General features: G+C 42.4%; 1 pseudogene; it reads right to left on the bottom strand.

Moving 5' to 3' along the window:
* Nucleotides 1-8865: 8865 nt before the first annotated feature.
* Nucleotides 8866-12557, bottom strand: LOC106565832 (proliferating cell nuclear antigen-like; annotated as a pseudogene).
* Nucleotides 12558-16208: the final 3651 nt, after the last annotated feature.

The following is a 16208-nucleotide window of genomic DNA, read 5'->3' as shown; positions in this document are numbered from 1 at the left end:
GTTCATAGTTTATGTCCAAATAACAACAAGTACTTAGCGTTCATTATGCTCCCACAAAACGTGGTGTGGGGCTGGTAAAATCACGCCGAAAAGCTAAAAAAAACCTAGTAAATAATCTATTTATGTTCGTTCAAACATGTCAAATGTTGTTTAGCATTAATCTTTTGGTCCATTTTTAACGTTAAACATCAGTAATATTTTCACACAACCTATCCTATGTCTAGATAAAAAATGATGACAAACTCACGTCTCTCAGATTTATGCGCAGGCGCAAAAAAATGAAGTGATGACATGTCAACTTCCTTGCATTCTAATTTGCTCTCTGTTTATCATAGACGCTTCAAACAACTTTATAAAGATCGTTGACATCTAGTGGAAGCCGTAGGTGTTGCGAAATGAATCCTTTCTCACTATGGTATCTATAAAACAATGACACTAAATAGTACAGTCACAAAATCCACATTTTTTTGGATCTATTTTTCACAGGTTTTTGCCTGCAATATGAGTTTTGTTATACTTACAGACACCATTCAAACTGTTTTAGAAAATTCAGAGTGTTTTCTATCCGAATGTGTTAATAATATGCATATCCTAGCTTCTGAGTTGGTGTAGGAGGCAGTTAAAAATGGGCACATATTTTTTTCAAAATGTCTCAATACTGCCCCCGAGCCCCAACAGGTTCCTGGAGTGACCTAGCCAGTCTCCAAACCTTAATCACATAGAAAATCTGTGGAGGGAGCTGAAGGTTCGAAGTTGCCAAATGTCAGCCTCGAAACCTTAATGACTTGGAGAAGATCTACAAAGAGGAGTGGGACAAAATCCCTCCTGAGATGTGTGCAATCCTGGTGGCCAACTACAAGAAACGTCTGACCTCAGTGATTGCCAACAAGGGTTTTGCCACCAAGTGCTAAGTCATGTTTTTCAGAGGGGTCAAATACTTATTTCCCTCATTAAAATGCAAATCATTTTATAACATTTTTGACATGCATTTTTCTGGATGTTTTTGTTATTATTCTGTCTCTCACTGTTCAAATCAAATCAAATCAAATTTATTTTTATATAGCCCTTCGTACATCAGCTGATATTCTCAAAGTGCTGTACAGAAACCCAGCCTAAAACCCCAAACAGCAAGCAAAGCATGTGAAAGAAGCACGGTGGCTAGGAAAAACTCCCTAGGAAAAACTCCCTAGAAAGGCCAAAAACCTAGGAAGAAACCTAGAGAGGAACCAGGCTATGAGGGGTGGCCAGTCCTCTTCTGGCTGTGCAGGGTGGATATTATAACAGAACATGGTCAAAATGTTAAAATGTTCATAAATGACCAGCATGGTCAAATAATAATAATCATAGTAGTTGTCGAGGGTGCAACAAGCACGTCCGGTGAACAGGTCAGGGTTCCATAGCCGCAGGCAGAACAGTTGAAACTGGAGCAGCAGCACGGCCAGGTGGACTGGGGACAGCAAGGAGTCATCATACCAGGTAGTCCTGAGGCATGGTCCTAGGGCTCAGGTCCTCCGAGAGAAAGACAGAAAGAGAGAAAGAGAGAATTAGAGAGAGCATATTTAAATTCACACAGGACACCGGATAAGACAAGAGAAATACTCCAGATGTAACAGACTGACCCTAGCCCCCCGACACATAAACTACTGCAGCATAAATAATGGAGGCTGAGACAGGAGGGATCAGAAGACACTGTGGCCCCATCCGATGATACCCCGGACAGGGCCAAACAGGCAGGATATAACCCCACCCACTTTGCCAAAGCACAGCCCCCACACCACTAGAGGGATGTCTCCAACCACCAACTTACCGTCCTAAGACAAGGCCGAGTATAGCCCACAACGATCTCCGCCATGGCACAACCCAAGGGGGGGCGCCAACCCAGACAGGAAGACTACGTCAGTGACTCAACCCACTCAAGTGACGCACCCCTCCCATGGACGGCATGGAAGAACACCAGTAGGCCAGTGACTCAGCCCCTGTAAAAGGGTTAGAGGCAGATAATCCCAGTGGAAAGAGGGGAACCGGCAAGGCAGAGACAGCAGGGGCGGTTCGTTGCTCCAGCCTTTCCGTTCACCTTCACACTCCTGGGCCAGACTATACTTAATCATAGGACCTACTGAAGAGATAAGTCTTCAGTAAAGACTTAAAGGTTGAGACTGAGTCTGCGTCTCTCACATTGGTAGGCAGACCATTCCATAAAAATGGAGCTCTATAGGAGAAAGCCCTACCTCCAGCCGTTTGCTTAGAAATTCTAGGGACAATTAGGAGGCCTGCGTCTTGTGACCGTAGCGTACGTGTAGGTATGTACGGCAGGACCAAATCGGAAAGATAGGTAGGAGCAAGCCCATGTAATGCTTTGTAGGTTAGCAGTAAAACCTTGAAATCAGCCCTTGCCTTAACAGGAAGCCAGTGTAGGGAGGCTAGCACTGGAGTAATATGATCAAATTTTTTGGTTCTAGTCAGGATTCTAGCAGCCGTATTTAGCACTAACTGAAGTTTATTTAGTGCTTTATCCGGGTAGCCGGAAAGTAGAGCATTGCAGTAGTCCAGCCTAGAAGTAACAAAAGCATGGATTAATTTTTCTGCGTCATTTTTGGACAGAAAATTTCTGATTTTTGCAATGTTACGTAGATGGAAAAAAGCTGTCCTTGAAACAGTCTTGATATGTTCTTCAAAAGAGAGATCAGGGTCCAGAGTAACGCCGAGGTCCTTCACAGTTTTATTTGAGACGACTGTACAACCATCCAGATTAATTTTCAGATTCAACAGAAGATCTCTTTGTTTCTTGGGACCTAGAACAAGCATCTCTGTTTTGTCCGAGTTTAAAAGTAGAAAGTTTGCAGCCATCCACTTCTTTATGTCTGAAACACAGGCTTCTAGCGAGGGCAATTTTGGGGCTTCACCATGTTTCATTGAAATGTACAGCTGTGTGTCGTCCGCATAGCAGTGAAATTTAACATTATGTTTTCGAATGACATCCCCAAGAGGTAAAATATATAGTGAAAACAATAGTGGTCCTAAAACGGAACCTTGAGGAACACCGAAATGTACAATTGATTTGTCAGAGGACAAACCATTCACAGAGACAAACTGATATCTTTCCGACAGATAAGATCTAAACCAGGCCAGAACTTGTCCATGTAGACCAATTTGGGTTTCCAATCTCTCCAAAAGAATGTGGTGATCGATGGTATCAAAAGCGGCACTAAGATCTAGGAGCACGAGGACAGATGCAGAGCCTCGGTCTGACGTCATTAAAAGGTCATTTACCACCTTCACAAGTGCAGTCTCAGTGCTATGATGGGGTCTAAAACCAGACTGAAGCGTTTCGTATACATTGTTTGTCTTCAGGAAGGCAGTGAGTTGCTGTGCAACAGCTTTTTCCAAAATTTTTGAGAGGAATGGAAGATTCGATATAGGCCGATAGTTTTTTATAATTTCTGGATCAAGATTCGGCTTTTTCAAGAGAGGCTTTATTACTGCCACTTTTAGTGAGCTTGGTACACATCCGGTGGATAGAGAGCCGTTTATTATGTTCAACATAGGAGGGCCAAGCACAGGAAGCAGCTCTTTCAGTAATTTAGTTGGAATAGGGTCCAGTATGCAGCTTGAGGGTTTGGAGGCCATGATTATTTTCATCATTGCGTCAAGAGATATAGTACTAAAACACTTTAGTATCTCCCTTGATCCTAGGTCCTGGCAGAGTTGTGCAGACTCAGGACAATGGAGCTTTGGAGGAATACCCAGATTTAAAGAGGAGTCTGTAATTTGCTTTCTAATGATCATGATCTTTTCCTCAAAGAAGTTCATAAATGTATTACTGCTGAAGTGAAAGCCATCCTCCATTTGCGAAGGCTGCTTTTTAGTTAGCTTTGCGACAGTATCAAAAAGAAATTTCGGATTGTTCTTATTTTCCTCAATTAAGTTGGAAAAATAGGATGATCGAGCAGCAGTAAGGGCTCTTCGATACTGCACGGTACTGTCTTTCCAAGCTAGTCGGAAGACTTCCAGTTTGGTGTGGCGCCATTTCCGTTCCAATTTTCTGGAAGCTTGCTTCAGAGCTCGTGTATTTTCTGTATACCAGGGAGCTAGTTTCTTATGACAGATGTTTTTAGTTTTTAGGGGTGCAACTGCATCTAGGGTATTGCGCAAGGTTAAATTGAGTTCCTCGGTTAGGTGGTTAACTGATTTTTGTCCTCTGACGTCCTTGGGTAGGCAGAGGCAGTCTGGAAGGGCATCAAGGAATCTTTGGGTTGTCTGAGAATTTATAGCACGACTTTTAATGCTCCTTGGTTGGGGTCTGAGCAGATTATTTGTTGCAATTGCAAACGTAATAAAATGGTGGTTCGATAGTCCAGGATTATGAGGAAAAACATTTAGATCCACAACATTTATTCCATGGGACAAAACTAGGTCCAGAGTATGACTGTGGCAGTGAGTAGGTCCAGAGACATGTTGGACAAAACCCACTGAGTCGATGATGGCTCTGAAAGCCTTTTGGAGTGGGTCTGTGGACTTTTCCATGTGAATGTTAAAGTCACCAAAAATTAGAATATTATCTGCTATGACTACAAGATCCGATAGGAATTCAGGGAACTCAGTGAGGAACACTGCATATGGCCCAGGAGGCCTATAAACAGTAGCTATAAAAAGTGAGTGAGTAGGCTGCATAGATTTCATGACTAGAAGCTCAAAAGACGAAAACGTCATTGTTGTTTTTTTTTTTGTAAATTGAAATTTGCTATCGTAAATGTTAGCAACACCTCCGCCTTTGCCGGATGCACGGGGGGTATGGTCACTAATGTAACCAGGGCCTGCACCCTATTTCATTGTGGAGCTAGAGGAGTTAGAGCCCTGTCTATGTTCGTAGATAAGATGAGAGCACCCCTCCAGCTAGGATGGAGTCCGTCACTCCTCAACAGGCCAGGCTTGGTCCTGTTTGTGGGTGAGTCCCAGAAAGAGGGCCAATTATCTACAAATTCTATCTTTTGGGAGGGGCAGAAAACAGTTTTCAACCAGCGATTGAGTTGTGAGACTCTGCTGTAGAGCTCATCACTCCCCCTAACTGGGAGGGGGCCAGAGACAATTAATCGATGCCGACACATCTTTCTAGCTGATTTACACGCTGAAGCTATGTTGCGCTTGGTGACCTCTGACTGTTTCATCCTAACATCGTTGGTGCCGACGTTGATAACAATATCTCTATACTCTCTACACTCGCCAGTTTTAGCTTTAGCCAGCACCGTCTTTAGATTAGCCTTAACGTCGGGATGCCCTGCCCCCTGGTAAACAGTGTATGATCGCTGGATGATTAGTTTTAAGTCTAATACTGCGGGTAATGGAGTCGCCAATGACTAGGGTTTTCAATTTGTCAGAGCTAATGGTGGGAGCCGTCGGCGTCTCAGACCCCACAACGGGAGGAGTAGAGACCAGAGAAGTCTCGGCCTCCGACTCCGACTCGCTTAATGGGGAGAACCGGTTGAAAGTTTCTGTCGGCTGAATAAGCGACACCGGTTGAGCATTCCTACAGCGTTTCCCTCCAGAAGCCATGAGAAAGATGTCCGGCTGCTGGGACCGTGCGAGGGGGTTTATACTAACGTTACTATCTGTACTTACTGGTGGCACAGACGCTGTTTCATCCTTTCCTACACTGAAATTACTCTTGCCTAACGATCGCGTCTGAAGCTGGGCTTGCAGCACAGCTATCCTTGCCGTAAGGCGATCGTTCTCCTGTATATTATAAGTACAACGACTGCAATTAGAAGGCATCATGTTAATGTTACTTAGCTTCGGCTGTTTGAAGTCCTGACGAACCATGTCCAGATAAAACCTCCGGGATGAAAAAGTTGAATGAAAAAAGTTGAGTGAGGGAAAAAGTAAAAATATACGGTAATGAAAAAGTAAAAAACCGTCAGGTATCAAAGTAAGATCGGCAACAAAAACGCACAGCAGCGTAAACAAGTCTGCAAGTTGTGACCGGAAACAGGAAACGAATAGCAGGAAAAACTAAGTTTGTCACATGCACAGGATACAGAAGGTGTAAATATAAGCCTACCATTAAAATGATAGACTGATCATTTCTTTGTCAGTGGGCAAACGTACAAAATCAGCAGGGGATCAAATACTTTTTCCCCTCACTGTAGGTACCATATACAGTAGGTATGTAACAGAGGCACATGTTGTGTACACATGTACAAATCATGTCAGAAGTTCACATCATGCATTATTTGAGACATACTATGTTAGACAAAAAAAGGATCTGACAATCTCAAGGGAACACACAAAAAGCTGAAATGTCTTGAGTCAATAAGTATTCAACCCATTTGTTATGGCAAGTCTAAATACGTTCAGCAATAATAGTGTTTAACATGATTTTTGAATGACTACCTCATGTCTATACCTCACAGTTCCCTCAGTCGAGCAGTGAATTTATAGCCACAAAGATCAGGGAGGTTTCCTGTCTCACAAAGAAGGGCACCTATTGGTTGAAGGGTAAACATTTAAAAAAGCAGACATTGAATATCCCTTTGAGCATGGTGAAGTTATTAATTACACTTTGGATGGTGTATCAATACACCCAGTCACTACAAAAATACAGGCGTCCTTCCTAACTCAATTGTCGGAAAGGAAGGAAACCACTCAGGGATTTCCCCATGAGGCCAATGTTGACTTTAAAACAGTTACAGAGTTGAATGGCTGTGATAGAAAACTGATGATGGATCAACAACATTCTAGTTAGTGTGCCTTCAGAAAGTATTCATAACCTTTGACTTATTACACATTTTGTTGTGGTACAGCCTGAATTCAAAATTAAATATATACATTTTTCTAACTCATCTACACACAATACCCCATAATGACAAAGTGAAAATATGTTAGCGAAAATGAAATACATAAATATCTCATTTACATAAGTATTCACACCAATGAGCCAATACTTAGTTGAAGCAACTTTGGCAACAATTACAGCTGTGAGTATTTCTTGGTAAGTCTCTAAGAGCTTTCTACACCTGGATTGTGCAACATTTGCCCATTATTCTTTTTGAAATTCTTCAAACTCTGTCAAATTGGTTATTGATCATTGCTTCACAACCATTTTCAGGTCTTGCCATAGGTTTTCAAGTAGATTTAAATCAAAACTGTACCTTGACCACTCAGGAACATTCACTGTCCTTCTTGATAAGCAACTCCAGTGTAGATTTGGCAGAAATGACAGTGAAAAGAAGGAAGTCTGCACAGAATATAAATATTCCAAAGGCAGTAAAGTAAAAGTGCAAACAAAATGTGGCAAAGAAATTAACTTTATCTCCTGAATACAAAACGCTATGTTTGGGGAAAATCCAACACATCACTGAATAACACTCATATTTTCAAGCATGGTGGTGGCTACATCATGTTATGGGTATGCTTGTCATTGGCAAGGAATAGGGATTTTGGAGGGGAATAAAACAGGCAAAAACCTAGAGGAAAAGCTGGTTCAGTCTGTTTTCCAACAGACACTGAGAGACAAATTCACCTTTCATCAGGACATTAACCTAAAACACAAGGCCAAATATACACTGGAGTTGCTTTTGCTTACCAAGACAACACTGAATGTTTGTGAGTGGCCTAGTTAAAGTTTTGACTTACATTGGCTTGACTTGAAAATGGCTGTCTAGCAATGATCAACTACCAACTTGACAAAGCTTGAAGAATTAAAAAAAAAGAATAATGTGTAAATACTGTACAATCTAGGTGTGCAAAGCTCTTAGACTTGGCCAGAAAGACTCACAGCTGCAATCAATGCCTAAGGAGATTCTGACATGTATTGACTCAGGGGGTTGAATACTTATGTAATCAAGATATAGATTTTATTCTTCCACTTTGACATTACAGAGCATTTTGTGTAGATCGTTGACAAACAAATTACAATTAAATCCATTTTAATCCCAATTTGATAACACAACAAAATGTTCAAAAAGTTAAGCTGTGTGAATACTTTCTGAAGGCATCCTATGAGTATGTCAAAACAATATAGCCTATTTGTATGTACTTGGAAAATGTATACAGCAGTAAACTAATATTGAGCAACTGATTTCAGGTTTTCATCAGAAAGTAAAGGACCAGGTAGGAATAAATTGTGCTGGAGTTCCTCTTTAAAACACTTGACCCATAGAGTAGACAGTAGTAATACTGAAAAGCCATTTCACTCTTTAATTAACTCCATCCTAAACTGTTAAATACTTGAGGGCTGAGCAGTTAAGCAGCAGGCTATGTTGTGGTTTTTATCAAACATTAACGAAGCTTAATTACTCTTAATACCAAGTGTGACTGTACATGCTGTCTTCTCACTTCAACTTACCAGATAACTTCAGAGGATAGAAAGCAGAGAAAAGTTGGACTAGAGTCAATTTTACACGTATTAGACTATTTTTTGCTTTGTCTTGACTGCCATCAAGTGGCCATACGTGGCAATAGCACAGTGTATCTAGTTCCATACTCTGATGAACAACATGAGGGATATAACTCAGTTCCATAATGAATAAAACTTCTATAGAACTTTATTTGTGTGTAACAAAACAGCATATTTACAAAGGATGTGGGTAAAATAGGAATAAACAGTTAGCCTAGAGTACATTATTGAGAGGAGCAGTATGATGAGGATAAACAATCCGTGGCAAACATACTGTATCCACCAGACAACTTCAATGTTTCTTACATAACAACACATAAAACCTCTCTCTAGTTATATTGCATTAACCATATAGTACACACCATTCCTACAGGATTTAACTGACATCTGTAACACATTGGGAAGTGCAGAACAGCCAAACCTCTTTAAAGGTAACCTTTCACTAGGACCAGACAGTCTTCTTAAGGGTTCAGTCCAGGTGTTGTCAGACGTGCTTTGGGTCAGGTTGACGATTAGGATGCATCATCGTCAATTTTAGGTGCCAGGTAGTACTTGATGTGGCCGATGTCTGCGATCCTGTACTCCACCACTGGAGGGAAAGAGCAAACAGGTTGAGATGGTCTTACACACATTACCTTTGAACAGAAACTCCACAGACCTGAGTCTTCAGGGCCAACAGTGATCATGGAAGTTATGAACAGCTAACTTGTTACCATACTATTACCACTTCAATCCGTTCTGTACCGCTACTTACTAATAGGCAGCGTGAGTAAATGATGGCCTTGGTTGGCTTTGAGAGTTGCAATTAAAAATGAATAGGTAAGTGGTGTGACTCTCTGTGAAGTCTTCCCTCTGTAGTCTCTGGGCATGTAGTGTACCACCCTCTGACATGCAGAGGGTGACCGTGTTGGAGAGAGGAGTAGCTCTGGAGAAGAAATTCAGGTACCGGTAGTTGAGGGTAAAGATCAGCCGTACTTGTTCTTTGACCTCAATGTTCACCTGTAGGAGACCGAATCAAAAATGGGTCACTTTGGAATTATGGCTCTCGCTTTCTTCAGCTTGACCCATTTAAATGTAATCAGCCTCAAATAACCCAGAGGGTGGAGCAAAATTAGGAATTAGGCATTTTGCTGCAAAACGGTTTTATTATGCAAAGTTCTCTGTTAACAGTACTTGTGCTGAGCCTTTTGACAGACTGATTTAAAAGGTCATGTAAGTCGGGGCAGCAGGTAGCCTCGCAATTAAGAGTCTTAGGCCAGTAACCGAAAAGTCACTGGTTCGAATCCCCGAGCCAACTAGGTGAAAAATATGTTGATGTGACCTTTAGCAAGGCACTTAACCTTACTTGCTTCAGGGTCACTGTCAATAATGGATGATCCCTGGCCCTGATCCTGCTTTCAAGGGGAGTGGGATATGAAAAAAACACATTTCCAGTTCACACAAATGAAAGAAATGTAAGCACCCACCTAATTATTACGTGTGCAGTGCACTTGGCACAAGTCAACAATCCATACAACTACAGTAATTGCTATTGAAGTGGTGGGCCTAGTGGTTAGTTGCCTGACTACAAATGATGTCATGTGCCTGTTGATTTGACTGTCAGGGCAAGTGAGTGTGAGAATGTGTGTGGAGGCAGTCAGGCCTCTCTCACCGACTCATCCTCATTGTCCACAATGTTGGTCTGGGACAGCTTGATGTTGCCAGTGCCCAACTCCCCACTGGCTGAGAACTGGACCCTGCCTTTTGCACAAGTGATCATGACAACATCCCCGATTTGGGACAGGTCTCTACAAATCTGTGAGAATTCGCCAGACGGCATTTTCACCACACAATTGTACTCTTGTTCCTAAAGAGAGAACAGGATATCGTGCGAGCTATCAATTTTGCCAGCTCCTCCACTTCCACTGTACATCAATGGACATTGAAAATATCACATGTAAATTGCAGTGAACCGATTGTGAATAAGGAATAAAGATTGCTTACTGGAATACGGACGGAGCTGTTCCACATCCAAGTCCATCAACTTAATCTCATAGTCAGAGACTTTCTCCTGATCTAACAACACAGAGACAAGGTTATACATTAGGACATGCCTCAGAAAATATATGACCTTCATACATGGAACAGGTCACTTAGCAGGTGTTTGGACCAAGTTTGATAACCTACCCTAACCCTAACCCTTTTAGCTAACCCTTCCCTAACCCTAACCCTTTTAGCTAACCCTTCCCTAACCATAACCCTTTTAGCTAACCCTTCCCTTAACCCTAACCGTTTAACCTTACTGCTAAACTTAACCCTAACCTTAAACCCTAGCCTAGCTAACATTAGCCAGCTAGCTAACGTTAGCCACCTAGCTAGAATTCGTAACATATACATTTAGCAGATTTGTAACATTGTATGTTTTGCTAATTCATAACATAGTGTACGTTTAACAAATTCGTAACGTGTAATATGAATTGTTATTTGTAACATATCATATGAAATGGGTGATGGACGTCCACAATATATTCCATACGAAACAGGACATATCATACTACACTGAACAAAAATACAAACACAAGATGTAAAGTGCTGGTCCCATGTTTCATGAGCTGAAATAACATTTAATAACATGAAATAACATTTCCCAGAAATTGTCCATATGTACACACAATAATATATCTCTCAAATGTTGTGCACAAATTTGTTTACATCCCTGTTAGTGAGCCTTTCTCCTTTTGCCAAGATAATCCATCCACCTGACAGGTGTGGCATATTAAGAAGCTGATTAAACAGCATGATCATAACACAAGTGCACCTTGTGCTGGGGACAATAAAAGGCCACTCTAAAAATGTGCAGTTTTGTCACACAACACAATGCCACAAATGTCATGCAATTGCCATGATGACTGCAGGAATGTTGATCAGAGCTGTTGCCAGACAATTGAATGTTCATTTCTCTACCATAAGCTGCCTCCAAAGTCGTGTTAGAGAATTTGACAGTATGTCCAATCGGCCTCACAACCACGTGTATGGCGTCGTGTGGGTGAGCAGTTTGCTGATGACAATGTTGTTAACAGTGTTCCCCATGGTGGCAGTGGGGTTATGCAGTATGGGCAGGCTTAAGCTACGGACAACTAACACAATTGTATTTTATCGATGACAATTTGAATTCATAGAGATACAGTGACGAGATCCTGAGGCCCATTGTCGTGCCATTCATCACCTCATGTTTCAGCATGATAATGCACGGACCCATGTTGTAAGGATCTGTACACAATTCCTGGAAGCTGAAAATGTCCCAGTTCTTCCATGGCCTGCATACTCACTTGACATGTCCCATTGAGCATGTTTGGGATGCTCTGGATCGACGTGTATGACAGCGTGTTCCAGTTCCTGCCAATATCCAGAAACTTCGCACAGCCATTGAAGTGGAGTGGGACAACATTCCACAGGCCACAATAAACAGCCTGATCAACTCTATGCGAAGGAGATGTGTTGTGCTGCATGAGGTGGTCACACCATATACAGACTGTTTTTTTTATCCATGCCCCTAGCTTTTTTTAACGGTATTTGTGACCAACAGATGCATATCTGTATTCCCAGTCATGTGAAATCCATAGATTAGGGCCTAATGAATTTATTTCAATTGACTGATTTCCTTATATGAACTGTAACTCAGTTAAAAAAATTAAATTGTTGAGTTTATATATTCTTTTGTCCTGTATAAATGGAGTGTCTTGGACTTACATACAGAATAATATGAAATGCTCTGAGACCTACTTACTGGCCTACTTACTTTCAGTCTCAAACATCAGGAGTCTCTGCAGTGTCATTTGGACGTAGGGTGACGATGTCCTCATTCCCTGCACACCTCAACATCTTGGACATGCTGCAAGTAAACCAGCAAGTGTTAATTTTAGGTAAACTCAAACAGAGTTATCAATGAATGCACACATTGTTCACGCACCTGTTTAGGTTGACTCCCATAGCGAGCGTGCGATCACAGCGATACCAGTCGAATCCATCGCTTCGCAAGTTGATGTGCACAAGGGAAACGCGAGTCCATACTCTGGAGGGAGATACCCGAGGAGTTCACATCCAAGCAAGCTTCAGTGATAAGGTCTTTCAGAGCATCCAAAACTTTCTTTAGTATTAGACCTTGGGTCAATCGTGCCTCAAACATTTCGCTTTTGTTTGTGTTTTCTTTGCTGATTTGGAAAGCAGTATTTAGGATCAGCTGATGCTAGTTGCTGCTACAGGTCGAAATATGCGCAAGGAGCCCTTCTAATGTTATTTCCACAATTAAATGTAGGCCGCGTTCCAGACCGTCTACAAAGCAGTCGTGTTGCACAAATAAAACCACACGAATATTCTGGCATGATGTGAGGTACTTGGTGTAAGAATTGTTTTTCATTTTATTTATTTATCCTTTATTTAATCACAGAAGTCACATTGAGATTTAAATAGATTTTTCAAGTGAGCCCTAGCCAAGAAAGCAGCATACATTAAGTTACACATGAGACAACAAAACATAAAACATAACAATGAATGCAAGTTAAAACAGTGCATAAGATAATTTAAAAGGTTTAAAAACATGTGCAATCTGTGGTCAACAGCCATCCAATCTGGGATTTAAAATCATCAATCAGAATATAAAATGTATGTCCTTTTGCAAAGTGTTCCAAGATGATGGGGCAGCAAAGCTAAAGGCTTTTACCAAACTAAGTTCTTGTGTTGGGAACATTATATAAAATACAGTTCTGTGATCTTAGATGGTAATGTCAATTACTCTGCAGGGTTAGTGAAGTGCTTAAATACTGTATATCGACAGCTGCCATTAGATGGCTTTATAGACAACCATGTACCAGTGAGTCTGTGGACTTACAGTTAAGGATGGCCATCCAGCCAACTGATAGAAGGTACAGTGATGTGTGAGAGGTCTTGTGTTGATTACAATTCATAATTGTATGGTACTGGATCATTTGTTTTCAGCAATAAATCAGGTATTTTGTTTAAAACTAACATTTTGTTTGACTTGGGTTGATCCGAAATTATGAATTGAATCAAACATAAACAAGTTCTGGATTTAATTGAATTATGGATGTATTTATTTTCTTATTCTCTCCACCCCAGTTCAGTATTTCCATGTGTAGTAAAATTCCATCTCCTTCTATTCCTGGGTCCTCTGTGTGTACCACTACAAGATAGCAGGCACTTTGACCACTAGATGTCGGTATTCTGCTTCTGATTCAGTGGTAGGCTATGTGGAACAAAAGGGATGGAGGGTGTGTTGTAAATTCACTCTGGAATGCCAGAGTGTGCTCAGAGTGCACTCTGGGTGTGTCAGAGTCTTGTCAGATTGTCTGTTCCTAAATTCAGAGAGTTTTGCTCTCGGGGCGTTCAGAGCGCAAACTGGACGTTCTGGCCAAGGAGTAGGGTTGATCCGAGCCTTCGGACCTCACAACGTCAGTCAAGCACCCAAGCTAACTGGCTAACGTTGGCTAGCTTGCTAGCTACTTTCAGACAGAAATAAGAGAACACCTCCCTCTGACCATTTTACTCGCGCTAGCAGAGCTGATTAGGCTGTTTTCATGGTATCTCGAGCGTTCTTGACTAACTGTGCTGCTGGCAGCAATTTCATTTATTTTCTAAATTGGCGAAGTTTACTGACACCGGTCATACTCAACGGGTGTTGCGTGTTCGTAAATTCATCAGTTATTCTGCGCTTTTGCACACAGACAAGAGTGCTCTGAAATCAGAGTAGATAGCCAGGGAATATACGAACGCACCCTAAGTTATCCTTTGTGACAAGGCTGAGACAAGGCTGACACACATCAGTTGACACAGTATCTACGCTGCAATAGTCTATGTGCCGGGAGGCTAGGGTCAGTCTGTTTTATCTGGTGTAGGTCTCCTGTCTTATCTGGTGTCCTGTGTGAATTTAAGTATGCTCCCTCTAATTCTCTCTCTCTCCCTCCCCTCCCGGAGGACCTGAGCCCTAGCATCATGCTTCAGGACTATCTGGCCTGATGACTCCTGACTGTCCCCAGTCCACCTGGTCATACTGCTGCTCTAGTTTCAACTGTTCTGCCTGCGGCTAAATTCACCGGATGTGCTACCTTGTCCCGGACCTGCTGTTTTTGACTCTCGCTCTCTCTCTCGCTCTACCGCACCTGCTGTCTCGACCTCTGAATGCTCAGCTATGAAAAGCCAACTGACATTTACTCCTGAGGTACTGACATGTTGCACCCTCTATAACCACTGGTTATTATTTGACTCTGCTGGTCATCTATGAACATTTTAATATCTTGAAGAACAATCTGACCTAAATGGCCATGTACTCTTAAAAATCTCCACAGGCACAGCCAGAAGAGGACTGGCCACCCCTCTGAGCCTGGTTCCTCTGTAGGTTTCTTCCTAGGTTCCTGCCTTTCTAGGGAGTTTTTCCTCGCCACCGTGCTTCTATATCTGCATTGCTTGCTGTTTGGGGTTTTAGGCTGGGTTCCTGTATAGCACTTTCCCAATATGAACCCATAATTGGTAGATAATCAATTATCTCCATACTTTATCACCATTCGGCAGTCCCTACTTTCATCTCAGGCTAAAATAACAATTTATTTTCAAGGACACATCCCACAACCCCTTCTGCAGCACTATGTGGACAGGGTGATGTTTGAGGGCCAGCGTGCAGACTGTGGGTTGATGAACGTCTGTACCCGCAAGGTGATGGCGGCCACCCCAGGGGATCACTGGAACATCTGACCCAGTGTGAGATTAGGAGGCTGCTGGCCAGGGAGAGAAAGATGCCATCCAGACCCTGGGGGTGAGCCTGGGGGGCTGCGCTGTGCTCTGATGAGGGACAACATGATCACCCCAGGGGAGAGGTCCATGGAGCTACGCACCAAACAGAGGCCCAGCCGGGGTGCGCCGGGCACGCTATCTCCTTCTGGTTCTCCTCGGCAACAGAGATATCAGCAGTGGAGTCCTCAACCAGAAAGCCTATCAGATGGCTGCATGCCTCTGCAATGTAGGACATTAACTTGCATGAATGCACTGCTTACCTGAACTCTTGCGTTTCTCCAGTGTCATCAACAGTAAAGGATCTGTAACAGAGTAAAACTGAGTTGAAACTGTCCAAAACTGGCTACACTGTCTCCGAAGGTTACTGACATATTTGTTCTTCTTTAACTACAGTGACCTGCTATGCAAGACCAGTACACTCTATAGTCTGTATCATTTTCATCACGTCAGCCACAGAGAGTGAACTAGTATGCAGTGACCTACTATGCAAGTACACAGTAGTCTGTATGGTCAGGTCCCACATTGTTATTACATTATTATGACAGCCACAGTGTCACAGTATCCACAGAAAATGGTGCCCCTCCTCGGCCGGGCGGCGCTCGCCGGTCGTCGTCGCCGGTCTACTAGCTGCCGCCGATCTGTGTTTCTGTGTTCATTGTGTTTTGTCTGTCTAGGTCCGCACCTGTTGTCATTTCTGTCATTAGTGGGGGGGTATTTAGTTTGTTCCTTTGGGGTTGTGTGTTGTGCGGGATTGTTTGTTTGTCAGCGGGTTTACGCTGTGGCCGTTTCTTCTCTATCGTTTTTATATTGGAGGATTTATTTTCTCGCCGGGCTGCGCCCCGTGCGTGATTTTTAATCACCTAGTGTTTGGGTGTGAATAAACTTCGAGCTACTGGACGATATCTCCTGCATTTGACTCTACTCCTTCCTCCTGCCCTAAGTACCCGTGACACACAGAGAGACCAGTATAAACACGCAATGTAACACTAACTGACAGTTTAAGGGTTAAGAGTCAGACACTCAGTTTAACCTC

This window comes from Salmo salar, chromosome ssa01, assembly GCF_905237065.1.
Source record: "Salmo salar chromosome ssa01, Ssal_v3.1, whole genome shotgun sequence".
Classification (NCBI taxonomy): domain Eukaryota; kingdom Metazoa; phylum Chordata; class Actinopteri; order Salmoniformes; family Salmonidae; genus Salmo; species Salmo salar.
The sequence above is the reverse complement of the archived record's forward strand: the minus strand, read 5'-3'. Positions and strand labels throughout refer to the sequence as shown.